The sequence below is a fragment of the Ischnura elegans genome, chromosome X, assembly GCF_921293095.1.
Source record: "Ischnura elegans chromosome X, ioIscEleg1.1, whole genome shotgun sequence".
NCBI lineage: Eukaryota > Metazoa > Arthropoda > Insecta > Odonata > Coenagrionidae > Ischnura > Ischnura elegans.
This window is the reverse complement of record NC_060259.1, coordinates 67,583,875-67,596,489: the sequence shown is the minus strand read 5'-3', so window position 1 is coordinate 67,596,489 and position 12,615 is coordinate 67,583,875. Positions and strand designations below refer to the sequence as shown.

The window sequence follows — 12,615 nt, the reverse complement described above, 5'->3', positions numbered from 1 at the left end:
CTGTTTAAGCAAAAATAGAGTGAGGAATTAATTTGTCTATAACACAATGTAAATCAGCGCTGCGGAAACGTGAACTCAACCTCTGGAATTTTGGGCTGGGTGGTGATGACTCAAAGTTTGTTTGCGTACATTAAAATATATTCAAGATTTATTTTTCTGACTGCGTCCAACACTGTAGTAACATTTTTAAAATTCGGGCTTTAATCCTAGAATTACGGGTAGCATGAATCGCAGACCGTTGTGACATACCACTTCAGATTTCTTTTAAATACCCCCAAATGTTAACGTGACTACATCAATAACGTTTTTATGCAGCCACCTTTACCCAATTTATGCTAAGAAACTTGAGTAACTGCACGTATTAATTAATGTCTGTTCGTGTTGAACCATCTGTGCCGTGAAATATTCCTCAGTGTGAGGAGAATGCATTGATAATGCTTCAGTGCATGCGAACTAACTTTTCACTATTTTTTCATAATACTTCTATTAAGTTATGTTACCACTGTTTTCATTGAGTTGTGATTAAATGAATGTCGTGATACAACCGCATGGCGGCATTTTCGCATTTCTTGTCAATTTCTCTAGCAGTAAATCTAAGTTGAGCACTTGAGAATCCGAGCTCAGAATGGTTTCTATGATTACCCTATATGCTCAGATTTCTTTTTCATGCCTTGTATATCCAATATCATTTCATTTCCTTTCATACTTTGCGTCTGTTTTGGGTGTCATTTTTGGCAAAGTACCACATGTGCCAATGCCTTCTATATTACTTACCTAGTTGGTGAATTTCTTCTGAATGAGTTAACCCATACTTTATTCAGTCAGTGTTCCTTGACTCCGATGTGACCAAGACCAAGATGTGACCCTGTTAGCATTTAAACTAATAATGAACCTAAGGGTCTGTTTTGGACAGTTCCATGATAACTATTTCTTGTGTTCATGGTTATCTCCTCCCACAGTGAGCTTTTAGGGTAAAATATTAGTTTTGTATGGTTCCAAAGACTTTCAAAAGTATATCTCTGGGCACAACTTAATGTCAAATATAGGCGATGATTGCGTCTGGGAAGTGTGTGGTGCAATATATAAATCATGCACTGATCTTCTCCCAGCAATGTCTTTTGGGAAATCTCTTACTTTCATTGGAGTGCATCTTAATCGATTCTGAGAAGTCAATATACTATCTCCTCCCACATTTCCTAGTTATTAGGCATGCCTCATGGCCTCCACAATACTTAAAATATATTATAAATAAATGGGCAAACTATTATTATGTTGTTCTTTTGGTCAGGCTTGGTGGTAGACCAGCCTATGTGCAAGTTTTTCATTTAGCCTCATAATTTCACATATGTTGCACCGTGTCACTATCATGTAACATCCCTGGCTGTCAGCAACTCACTGCCGGTGCTCGGTGTTAGTGGATCACTTTGAGTTGCCAAGACACTAGTTGGTTATTATTTCAGTATTGCTGACTTGTATTACTGTTTAGTGTGACATGAACATAAAAAACTTCCACAAAGTTACCCTAGAAATGATTTCCTAACTTCTAGATTTTCATCAATCCTTAATCAGCCAGTCACCGTTCTGACATCAATTAACATGTGCCTCATTAAAGCAACTGGTGTTGACTACTCTCTTCCTTCAGTAGGCTGTAGTTGGCACATGTTGGTTGACTGTTGATACTGTATGACTTTCACTGACGACAGGCTGGTTTCTGTTGACATCAGTCAAGTACACCCTTTCTTGGTGGCATCAGAATTCTCTGGATGTATGTGACGAAGCGTAAACGTAGCCATCTTAGAGACGTTGATTTTTATTTTGTAGTCGAAGTTGAATATGGCTAATTCATGGCTTATAATTATTTCTTTTATTACAGGTAACTATGCTGTTTTGAAACTTGTAAGATTTTGGTGTCATCTACATGGTAAAAATCATACCTGTGCTAAGTGCATCGAGTGGTTTGTGGAGGGGTCTTTTTGCAAGTTTGCCTGGAAGAGAATATGGCAAAATATTCACATAAGTGCTGTACGGAGCCAAGGTAATATTGTATTTTTGAAAAAGAAAAATGTCTAATGAGTTTGCAAGTGAGATATATCTAGGTAAATATGGGCTCTCAACTTAATTTATGATGAATAGAATGTGTAGCTTCAATTTTTTTGATAATTTTGTAGTCATTGTTTATATAGCTAATTATCCTCTTTTGATGATGAGCCCAAAGGTAAATTTATCTTGAGAAAAATCTCTGGACCATTTCTATTAGGGTGCTTCCCACCTGTCATGGAACAAAGGCTAAATTTCACCTGTGGTAATGTCCTCTTGAGGGTGCAAGATTCTTCCTTGGGAATTCTTTATGCTCATTGAATTGAGACCCCTGTACCATAATGCCTTCTCTAATGCCAACCCCTTTATAAAGTGTTGGGAGAAAAGTCTTGAAGACTTCAATCTCGGCGTCTTCAGCGTAGCATTGTAAGCTTAAATGCCTTCATATTCCTTTCCAATGTGGATTCATTTTTTAATGCTACCTTATTGAGTAGCGGACTAATAGAGTATTGCCTGATGGTTTAAGGACTTAAATTTATGAGTCAACGGAATGAAAATTTTAAATTTTTAAATCATACAGTCAGTATCTTTTTAGCTGACAAGTTGTGCAGAGATTCGATTCAGGCTCAATCGGGTGATATTATTGCTACAAACTTTAATTGACTATCTGATAAGTTGTGGTTAAACTGCCATAGTGCTTAAAATTTGTAAGTAGGTTGATATTGCCCCTTCATTAGTTTATTGCCTTAAATGAATGTTTCAGTATTAAACAATTGCGATAGTCCCGGTCTGATTTTCAATTTTTAGGGAATATTAGTTTTAAAGAAATTAGTGGACCTCATATGTAGATTTTCACTTGTCTTTCACTGTGAAATATAAGAGAAAAAGGAACATATGAATAGTGGTTGAGACCGTTTATGGTTATAAATTTGGTATTCCTAAATTATATATTCAAATGAAAAGTCATTTGCTAGCTGATTGTAATTATGCAAATTAAGCAAATGGATAATTTTAACCAGTTCTTAATTAATGTGACAAGTTGAACTTAATCACTAAAAAACAGTTAGCAAGCATATTGATGTTCCCTTTTTCCGTGAATTCCCCCCCCTTTCCTCTCTGCTGATAGCTGTGGTATGTAGTTGTTCCATTCCCCACTCCTGCCCCTTTGGCAAGCAATGCAGGTGCAACATGCAACCCTGCAGGTGAAACGTCTTCTATAAATTTTTGTTGGTATACCTGTTGTTACACTTACTTAATCATTTGTGCTGAATGAATCTTGTGGTGCTGCACTCTTCTAACCAGGGGTCGTATTCAGTAAGGCCTTGACTGGAATTTCTTTCTTTCATTTTTTTGAAATTTTAGAGGTCATTGCAGCTAAGTTTTGGTATTTTGGTGGACAAAAGCCTGCCAACATAATTATAGGAGTTACAGACTTTTCAAAACACTCGCTTACTGACACACAGAAACTGAAGCTTGGGCATGCTTTGTTATGGACGACTACACCAAATCACAATCATGCTGAAATATTATTTCAGAAGATATACCATGTTTGTCTGAATATAGTCCCCCTTTTTTTTCCAAAAATACCCATGGTAAAAGTAAAGGGGGACTATATACAAACGCATTTCTTAAAATTTTCCCGAAGCTGAAGCCTCAAAATTAGGGAGGGGAGACTATATTCGGAGATATGCAGTATTAGTGCTGTTTCAGGAATGCCAGCTGACTTAATACCAGAGCAAGGGGTAGACTTGTGAGGTTCCCAGTTGTCTGTGTGAGCAGGATGAGCAAATTTTAGTTCAGGGCAAATTAGCTGAAAAGGAATTAGTGGACCTCATGTCTTACAACTGTTGCCCCAGTTTTGTAGGTGGGGATGTCTAGCATTAGGGGGGCCCATAGAAGTTGTTATTTCACTATTCCTGTGCTAATTTTTAGATGATCCTACACTTCCTTTTTGACATCCAAAATTTAGATTGCCTTAATTCAATTCTTCTGATAGTGTATATGATAGTGAATTTTCCAATGTCTATTATTGGAGTTTAATATATATATGCTGATTTCCTTTGCTATTTATTTAAATCATTAGCAGTACTTCATCATATGCAATTTATTGCGTTAGAAACTTACATTTGTCTTGAGGGAATGTTTTTGTGCGTAAAAGGAAAGGAAACTGAGTATGACTTATCAACTGTTAGCTTATTCCATTTTTCCATCCGAATGACATCAATCCATCTAAATTCCATTTTCAAAGTACATATTACCTCCGTTGGAAAGGATAAAAAAAGCTACCATTTGCAGTTTGATTTATATGATTTTATTCATTAAGCGACTTTTTAAAGCAAGCAATTTTAGCATTGATATATGTTCTATATTATTAATATTCATGTTTCAGTAATATTTCTATTGATCTTACATATTATTTGTATATTTGTTGAAGCTATTTTTCAGATAAAATAATTTTTTTTCTTATGTTATGTTACATTCCATGCCTAGAGATGTGAGATTAGACTTTAAGTATAAAGTTTTATGAATTCTTATTGAATCTGGGCCAATATTGATAGATTAAAAGTAAATCACTAATACTCTGTGGTCTAGTAATGAATATCAGTTAATGAAGAGTTTCAGGAAAGTAATTTTTATTAGAAATGATTTAGACGATTCACGTTTGGGGGTCATAAATGTTGATAGTCATGGAAATGACAGGGAAATTAGGCTACATTTACATCTACGTAACTACCCCTCAGGCCATCTCAATAGGCATATGACGGGGGGTGTTAGGACACCAGCCCTTATACTTGGGGAAAAACCTCAGAGGATGTACTCATCTATGTGCTATCTGAAGCCCTTGAAATCGATACTCCAATAGGGTAGTTTCCTTCATCAAAGAAAACGAAAGGCATCGATTGCGATTCGTTATTCATAATATTCAAATTGTTTGGTTGTAGAAATCCCAGTTTAGAGTAGGTAGTATTAATGGTCAATTTTAACTTCATTTGAATAAAGCCAGGTTGGCACCCATGTGTTGGCACTCCACGTGACGTCACAGGGACCTAGATTCTATACGAGTAGTCAGGAGTTTTATATCGTCTGAGATTACCAATGCATGCATGTGGCACCGAGCTCAGGGAAACATTTCTTAATAATCACCCATTAAGTTTCCTTGGAAGTGGAAAGTTTCCTTCATTTGATAGGGTATTGATAATCCTTATACAAGCCAAGCGCTACCTGTTTGCAGCCCGCATCGTATCGGTGCTCATAGCCTCGCACCTAGGTGGCCTCACATGGTGGCAGCCGGAACCAGAATGACATCACACAGGCTTTTCCCAGAATTCATACTTAGCCGTCGCATTTTCGCGTTCTTGAAAATTTTCACTTTTCATTCAATCGCAAAAAATATCGTCATTTAAAAATCTTACAGCGTGAAAAATGTACTCGAGGAGTAATAATCTTTCGATTTACGCAATTAAAAAAATAGAAAACCTATTCTTTGTCAAAACTATTAAACCTTTACAATGCAAGGCTGTCCTATTTTTAAAGTTTGCTCAATGGTTGTAATGTTAATATGTACAATTACAAATGCATGCTGTTTAAAAAGTACTTGCTGAAAGAAAATTTAGTGTCCTTGGTCTATTATAATTCATGGTCTCTTCACAATGGGTGATGTATGCATGGGGAAGAAGTGGGGTTTGGTTAGGAATTTAATATGGGGAGCTCTTGATTCCTGCAAAAAAGGACCTTATTTACAAATCTGTATGTGCCTTGAGATTTTTTCATGTAAAAATGATTTGTGTTAGGGGGCATCCATTTATTGTGAGGCGTTTAGGGCGGAGGGGGTCAGGCCCAATTCTCACCCCATCTCCTATCCCCATCTCTCAGGGGAAAAGGAAGGGTTTCTGGCAAGTGTCACATCATTTTTTCTGCAAGAAACAGTGTAAAATTGCGATCTTAGTAATCCTAAATACTAGTCTTAGCTAATATTTTATAGAAATAATTAAACAAATTCATTTATTGTAAATTCAACGCAATGAAGCATAAATTAATGTGTTTACACTGAAAATACGCATTTTGAATAATCTCACGTGTGATTTCGGCAAGGGGGGTGGAGGCGAATCATGCGAATTACAAATGCATGCTGTTTAAAAAGTACTTGCTGAAAGAAAATTTAGTGTCCTTGGTTGAGTATAATTCATGGTCTCTTCACAATGGGTGATGTATGCATGGGGAAGATGTGGGGTTTAGTTAGGAATTTAATATAGGGAGCTCTTGATTCCTGCAAAAAAGGACCTTATTTACAAGTCTGTATGTGGAGGGAAGGGGTTCAGAAATCTCCAAAATCACTTTACGTCGTAAATGGTGTTGTTTGGGGAATTCTGTGAGTGAGTTTTTGTATCCCATTAACTGCCTCTGAAAATTAAAATTTTATCAAAGTCCCATTCCTCTTCCTTGCTATTTCGTATCATGTTGTACAGTCTCGAACAGATAAGTCTTACCACCCAGGGGCGGAAAATTTTCGATTTCCAAATAGGGTGGTTTCCTATTATTTTTTTATTGCTTAAATCGAAAGATTATTACTCCTGGAGTACGTATTTCACGCATTTAGATTTTTAAATGACGATATCTATTTTTCGTAATTTAATGAAAAGTGAAAATTTTCAAGCGCGCGAGAACGCGATGGGTAAGTATGAATGCCGGGAATTCTCTCCGTGTGACGTATTTCTCGTTCCCGCTGCCGCCCTGTGAGGTGACCTTGAGGGAGGCTTGAGCGCTGATACGACGCAGGCTGCTAGCGGGTAGCTGAGTACCCTGCTGGCTGGTAGCGCTTGGCTTAAATAAGGATTATTACTACCTTATCAAACAAAGAAAACTTTCCGACCTTAGCCAGTTTTAATAAGTGATTATTAAGACATGTTTCCCTGAGCTCTGCGCCTCATGCATGCATTGGTAATCTCAGACGATGTATTACTCCTATCTACTCGTATAGAAACTAGGTCCCTGTGACGTCACATGGAGTGGCATCGTGTGGGCGCCAATCTGGCCGTTTTCAAATTAGGATAAAAATGGACCGTTGACATTCGTCTAAACCGGTATTTCTAAAACGAAATAATTTGTATATTATGAATACACTAGTGGTGGGTAACGAATCGCAATCAATGCCTTTCGTTTTCTTTGATGAAGGAAACTACCCTATTTGCCAAGGCCGCTAAGCCACGGCCCCGCTGCAAAGAAAAACAAATACTCAAAGAGTGTCTCCCGGGCCTTCTTCCCTGCCGGTCAGAAAGTGTTGAAGCCCAAGGAGGAGAACGTTATGACCCACGATTTTTTTCCTTAGTCCCCCAAGAAGAGGCGGTGCACCTCTCTTTCCTCCCCTCTGCCCGCTCGACGAACAAAAACTATTCAAAAGTCTACGGCAAGGCCTGGGAAACAAGAAATAAGGAAGTGGCTTGTTAACGCATTATTTCCTGAAGACTGGGTTGCTGAATCAATGCTTTTCCCAATTTTGTTAAGCGAAAAGGAGGTGGTTAAGCTCAATAAGCTACAAATGAACTCAAAAATCCTCATTGATAATTTATGGATTACGGGATAAACTAAATGCCTCTCTCGCGAGGCCGCTTGAATGGAACTAAATGTCTTTAATCAATGTGCGCTAAATTGCTTTTTTGATTGATTACGCGTCGATAAACTTACCTTAATAAGAGCCAATTAAGACTCTCATTATTGTCCGAGTCTTTTTAGTGAAAAAGAAATCGCTACGATTAACTAAATAGTGATCATATCTCTGTGCTATGAATATTTTTCATGCTTTTTTATATCGCCTATGCACGCAGTAAATATATAATATCCGCTGTTAGGATTGCGAAAAAGCAAAATAAAAGGGCGATATTGTTTTTTTTTAAAGGTTTTCTCAGTCTTAAATGACGCGTAGTAAACGTTATGTCAGGGGATTAATATGAAAGAGAACCACCTTCCGTGCGTCTATGATCTGAAACGGCAAGGATTATCCACACCGATTCAATCTGAAACCTAACTTTTTTGCACGATGAAAAGTAGCATATTTTTCCTATTTGCTATTATATTAGCGCCGTGATATATCGTAAATTTAATGAGTGGACATTGAGTGCATTCTTCTTGGATTTCTTCCTGGCGTTCTCATTTGCGCTGACAAGATTTTTTAAAATCTCATTTAGCATCCGAAACGTCTGCAGTAATTTTGACGCATGGCCGGCGGAATGTCCGAGAGGAATTCCGCCATGATACTCCGCATTCTAAATTTTATATATCCAGGGTCGGAAACTGCTGGGGCTTGCAAAGAAATGACCCGTGTGGATCATTGGAGACACTTATGGACAATCTAAGACACGGATACACAAGATGATTGTAGTAAAAATTTAGAATGCATATAAGCTTGATCTTCAACGCCATATTTCCTAGGTTGTGTTAATGGTGTCCACTTTGGAGACCACGGCCGAAGTTCCATGTTCATATCGCCCCCTAGCTACCGCCGCAACGCTAACTCACCAAGGTGGTGACCCCCGAAGGGATCTTTGTATGCAGTAGGCAAAACAAAGCACTCGTTCTCCCTTTTATATATATCCGCCTGTATATCCGTTGGTGCTGTAGTAGTCATGGCAACAAACTGTTAGGTTGTTGAGTAAAGTATTGCTCGCTTCGCTATGTTCTGATTTGGCCTGTATGCGATCGCCGTACAGGCGTCTCGGGATCTAGCTTCAGCCGCGGCACTTTTTTGGCGGCCTCGGTGGCGCCGGGGTAATGTCCCTAACTGCCAACCTAGAGGTCGCGGGTTAGAATCCCGCCTAGGTAGATTTATCGCCATCTAGGACTGCAATGTTTATGATTGTCAAACAAGTAAATTGTTAGAAAGGACTATTAAGTCCTAAATTTGCTTGTAATAAGGACGACATTGTTATTATTTTCGCCGAGGAAAGAAAAAAGATAGGGTGTACCGCCGCGATAAAATAGCTCGACAAAGCCTACGGGTTAGGGACAGGGATGGAAAGGAAACTATGGAAGCCTCCCGCAACGTCATTCGGGCCACCATCATTAAGTATCCATCGAGGATTCTCAGAATTTTTAGGCACGTCAATATTACGTCTAGTCAACCTCGGCATGTTCTCAGAGGTAATCTTTTTTCGATGCGCAGGTGAATGTTGTCGAGGGTTACCCTATACACTAGAAAATAATATCATAAGTTTTGCCCAAAAATAAATTACAAATTTCAGCAGCATAAATCCTATGAGTCGTCACAATTTGCCCATTTGGCAAAATATTTAGGAACTTTTTTCTCGAATCCTAACAAGCTGGCAACATGTGTTACTGGATGTATCCATTTGTTCCAGTCTACCAGTATTCTAATGGATTTTCCTGTACAGTAAATATTTTTCTGCCCACACAAGGGGTCGTCCATTGATTACCTGAAGTGGTATTGTCGAATTTTGTACGCCCCCTCCCACCTTGGTGAGATATCGCGAGATTTTCAACCTCCTTCCTCTAATCTCACATGAGATTGTTCAAAATGCGTATTTTCAGTGTAAATACGTTAATCTATGCCTCATTGCGTTGGATTTTTATTGATTGTTTAATTATTTCTATTTAATATTAGTTAAGTCTATTATTTAAGATTGCAATTATAAACTGTTTATTGCGGAAAAAAATTGCGTGATATTTGCCAGGACCATTACTTTCCCCCACGTGAGATTTGGTGGTAATCGACTCGACCCCTTCCCCCACTCCCCCCAGGACGCCTCGCGTAATTATTGGATAACCCCCAAGGAACCTACCTTATTTTTTAATCGCTAGACAATTTGTTTCTATTTCTCACTAGCCACACATTACGCACGATTTTTTTCACAACCACTATTTTTTCATCATTTTTAATTACACTGGTTGTGGTGGCTAACTAGCAACCGAAGCAGACACAAAAACGCGCCTTCGGCCCATCAACACGTCTTTTCATGAAGGCAATGATTTTTATGTGACACTTCATTCTTCGTATGGATTTTCTTATCGAATTTAGCTTGAGTCTGTACTTCACATTTGATTACTTGGACGTAATAAGAAGTTTAAAATATATCTATTAATTGGGATTTTGTAATTACTTTGAAGACGACGTTTGTTTATACTACGTACGCAATGAGTCATGGAAGTGATGAATAGATTCTCAAACCATTTGGCTTGGTCATTTAACGCTTACATTATTTCGTGATTGTTATCAGTTCCGGGATTCTTTCGGATCCCCATCTTCTTATCTTCTATGAATTCTCGAAGGATTTGTCATATTTGTTTGAATTATGGAAGTGATTGCTTACTGTGACCAAACCGTGTTGGAATGTATGGCATGGCATTGATAAGCTTCATGACTTATCGATGAATATTAGTTTATGGTAGGCATTGTTCTGACCGGGGCTAGGAGCTGGGATTTGAGAGAGATTTGAGCCTAGAATTTCTAGTATAGATGATGAGAACTCTCTGTCGAAAAACGAAGTATTTTGTAGAAATGAAGGTCAGAATATGGTTACGTATGGATCGGCCGTTGGCCGAAAATCGTAAGGCCACTGAGAAGAGGTGAAATTAGATACATTACTTTATGGGGAATACGTTCTGTTCTCGGGGATTTTTGCCGCTGAGAAGAGATGGCCGTTAGAGCATGTTTCACCGTATATTTATGTTGGTCAACGAGGGTTTAATGTTAATTATATCGAGGTGAAGATCTTTGTGTTTTGATAGGAAAGTTATTATTACTACTAAATTACTATCAGTAACTACGAAGTTATTGTTACCTGCTGTTCCAAGTAAATAGTACAAAAACTAAATTTTCAGGCTTTTTCTGAATGTTGCATTTTAATATTTTAGTAGTGTGAATGAATGGCTATGGTGAATATATATATTGTGTAATGTAGCGATCGGAGGAAAACCTTAAAATTCCTATTCCCAGAAGGCCTTACAGTTCCATTCAGTCAGGTGTCGGAATTTTCAAGCGTCAGAAAATACGTAGGTTATATTGCGTATTTTTACGAAGGCACATAGCACCTACCTGAAATTCTTAGAAACTACAATGGATAATATTTATGACGTAGCTGTGTAGTTGCGCCTGAAAATCCGCTGCGTCATTTCTTTTCGAAGTCCAGTGGGCACTTTCAAGCGTGTGGTGCCATTTTTCGAATACCTTCTTAGTTGTTTTGCTCCATCTATTCCTGACCACTTAGGTCTGATGGGAAAAAAATCACATAACTTTTCGTTCTGCTGTATACCTCCGTGTATCTTTATTTTTTCGTGATAGGACTTGGAAGAGCCTGATTATACCCTTTCCTTGTTACGGAAAGTAGGCTCCCTCAAATTGTATCTTTAGGTAACATATTTACTTCGCATGTGGTTGTTTATTGGGATGTGGGAGACGTTGGCTTTTACTCCGTACTGTCTTCTTATTTTCCACGCCATTACAGTTTTAAATGCGCGGTTTTCTACGTTTCCGAGTATTTTCGAACGATTTAATAGTCTGTGCATTTTGCCTTTCACCCGTATTTGTTTGAAATTAGGAGGCGCATGTAACGTAATAGAATGTTTCCCCAGTTTTCGTGGAAGGCCTTATAAGTCTTTAGTAGCCCATCAGGTTTCTCCACAAGTCACGAAAGTGTGGGTTTAAAAATACCCTATAGTGAAATGATATTTCCTAATGTTCATGTTTTTTACGCATGAAAATATTCTCTCGGGGGACGGAATTATTTGACATGGAACGAAAAATATGCAAACGATAAGCCAAATGAATACTTTATCATCATGACGTCACAGTTTTCACGCGCCCCAGAGCGGAGGGTTATGTGCGCTCACAATATTTTTCGGTATGTTAATAAGTTTTTTATAAGGAAGTGTATGAAAATGTTTATCTCCGTAGATTTAGGCAATAAAATCCATAATTCCATGGCTCATAAGTTCTTTCCATTTTCCATTAATCACAACAAAGCGAAAAAAATGTGTTCACGTCTGCAGTGTTTGAAATTTAATTTTATCTAAAGGTTGTAAATAAATACGTGAGTAAGTTTAATAATGTATTAATGCGTAGGTAATGATGGAAAAAATCTAAGAATCGTTTGTATTTGGAGGTGCGAGAAGAAAGTGAACTTAAACGCTCATATTGCTTGAGCGCGATGGTTTGGATGTCAAGGTCGCAACATAAGCGTTTTTATTTTAAGATAAAATTGTTTTAATTTGGTGAATAAAATTTGATAGGACTAAAAACCCCGATGATCGTAACACTGATCGTGTTAACGACAAAGTAAGCTCCATAACTGCGTTCGCTTGGAAACTATTCTTTTGCTGCTTCCAAATGCGTTTCGGTGCAATGATAATCCTAATTGCGGATTTGTTCAGTCGACTTTTTCATGCCATGACCCGTTTATCTGAGTCTTAATGTTTGATTTTCATATTTAGAGGCAGTAATCACATTTTTCTCTGCCCAGCAGTACTTCTGCGAGGTTGCATCAGGTACACGATCTACCTTTTAATGATTCATTGATTCGTTTCTCGACGGGCGAATTTAGGTCGTTTTTTTGCGGGGTTGGGGAAGTA

General features: G+C 38.0%; 1 protein-coding gene across 1 annotated transcript in view; it reads left to right on the top strand.

Annotated features, from left to right (window-relative positions):
- The window catches only part of LOC124171815 (myophilin-like), a 68,863-nt gene that overhangs the window by 157 nt on the left and 56,091 nt on the right, over positions 1 to 12,615 (top strand). The gene's annotated exons all lie outside the window — the stretch shown is intronic.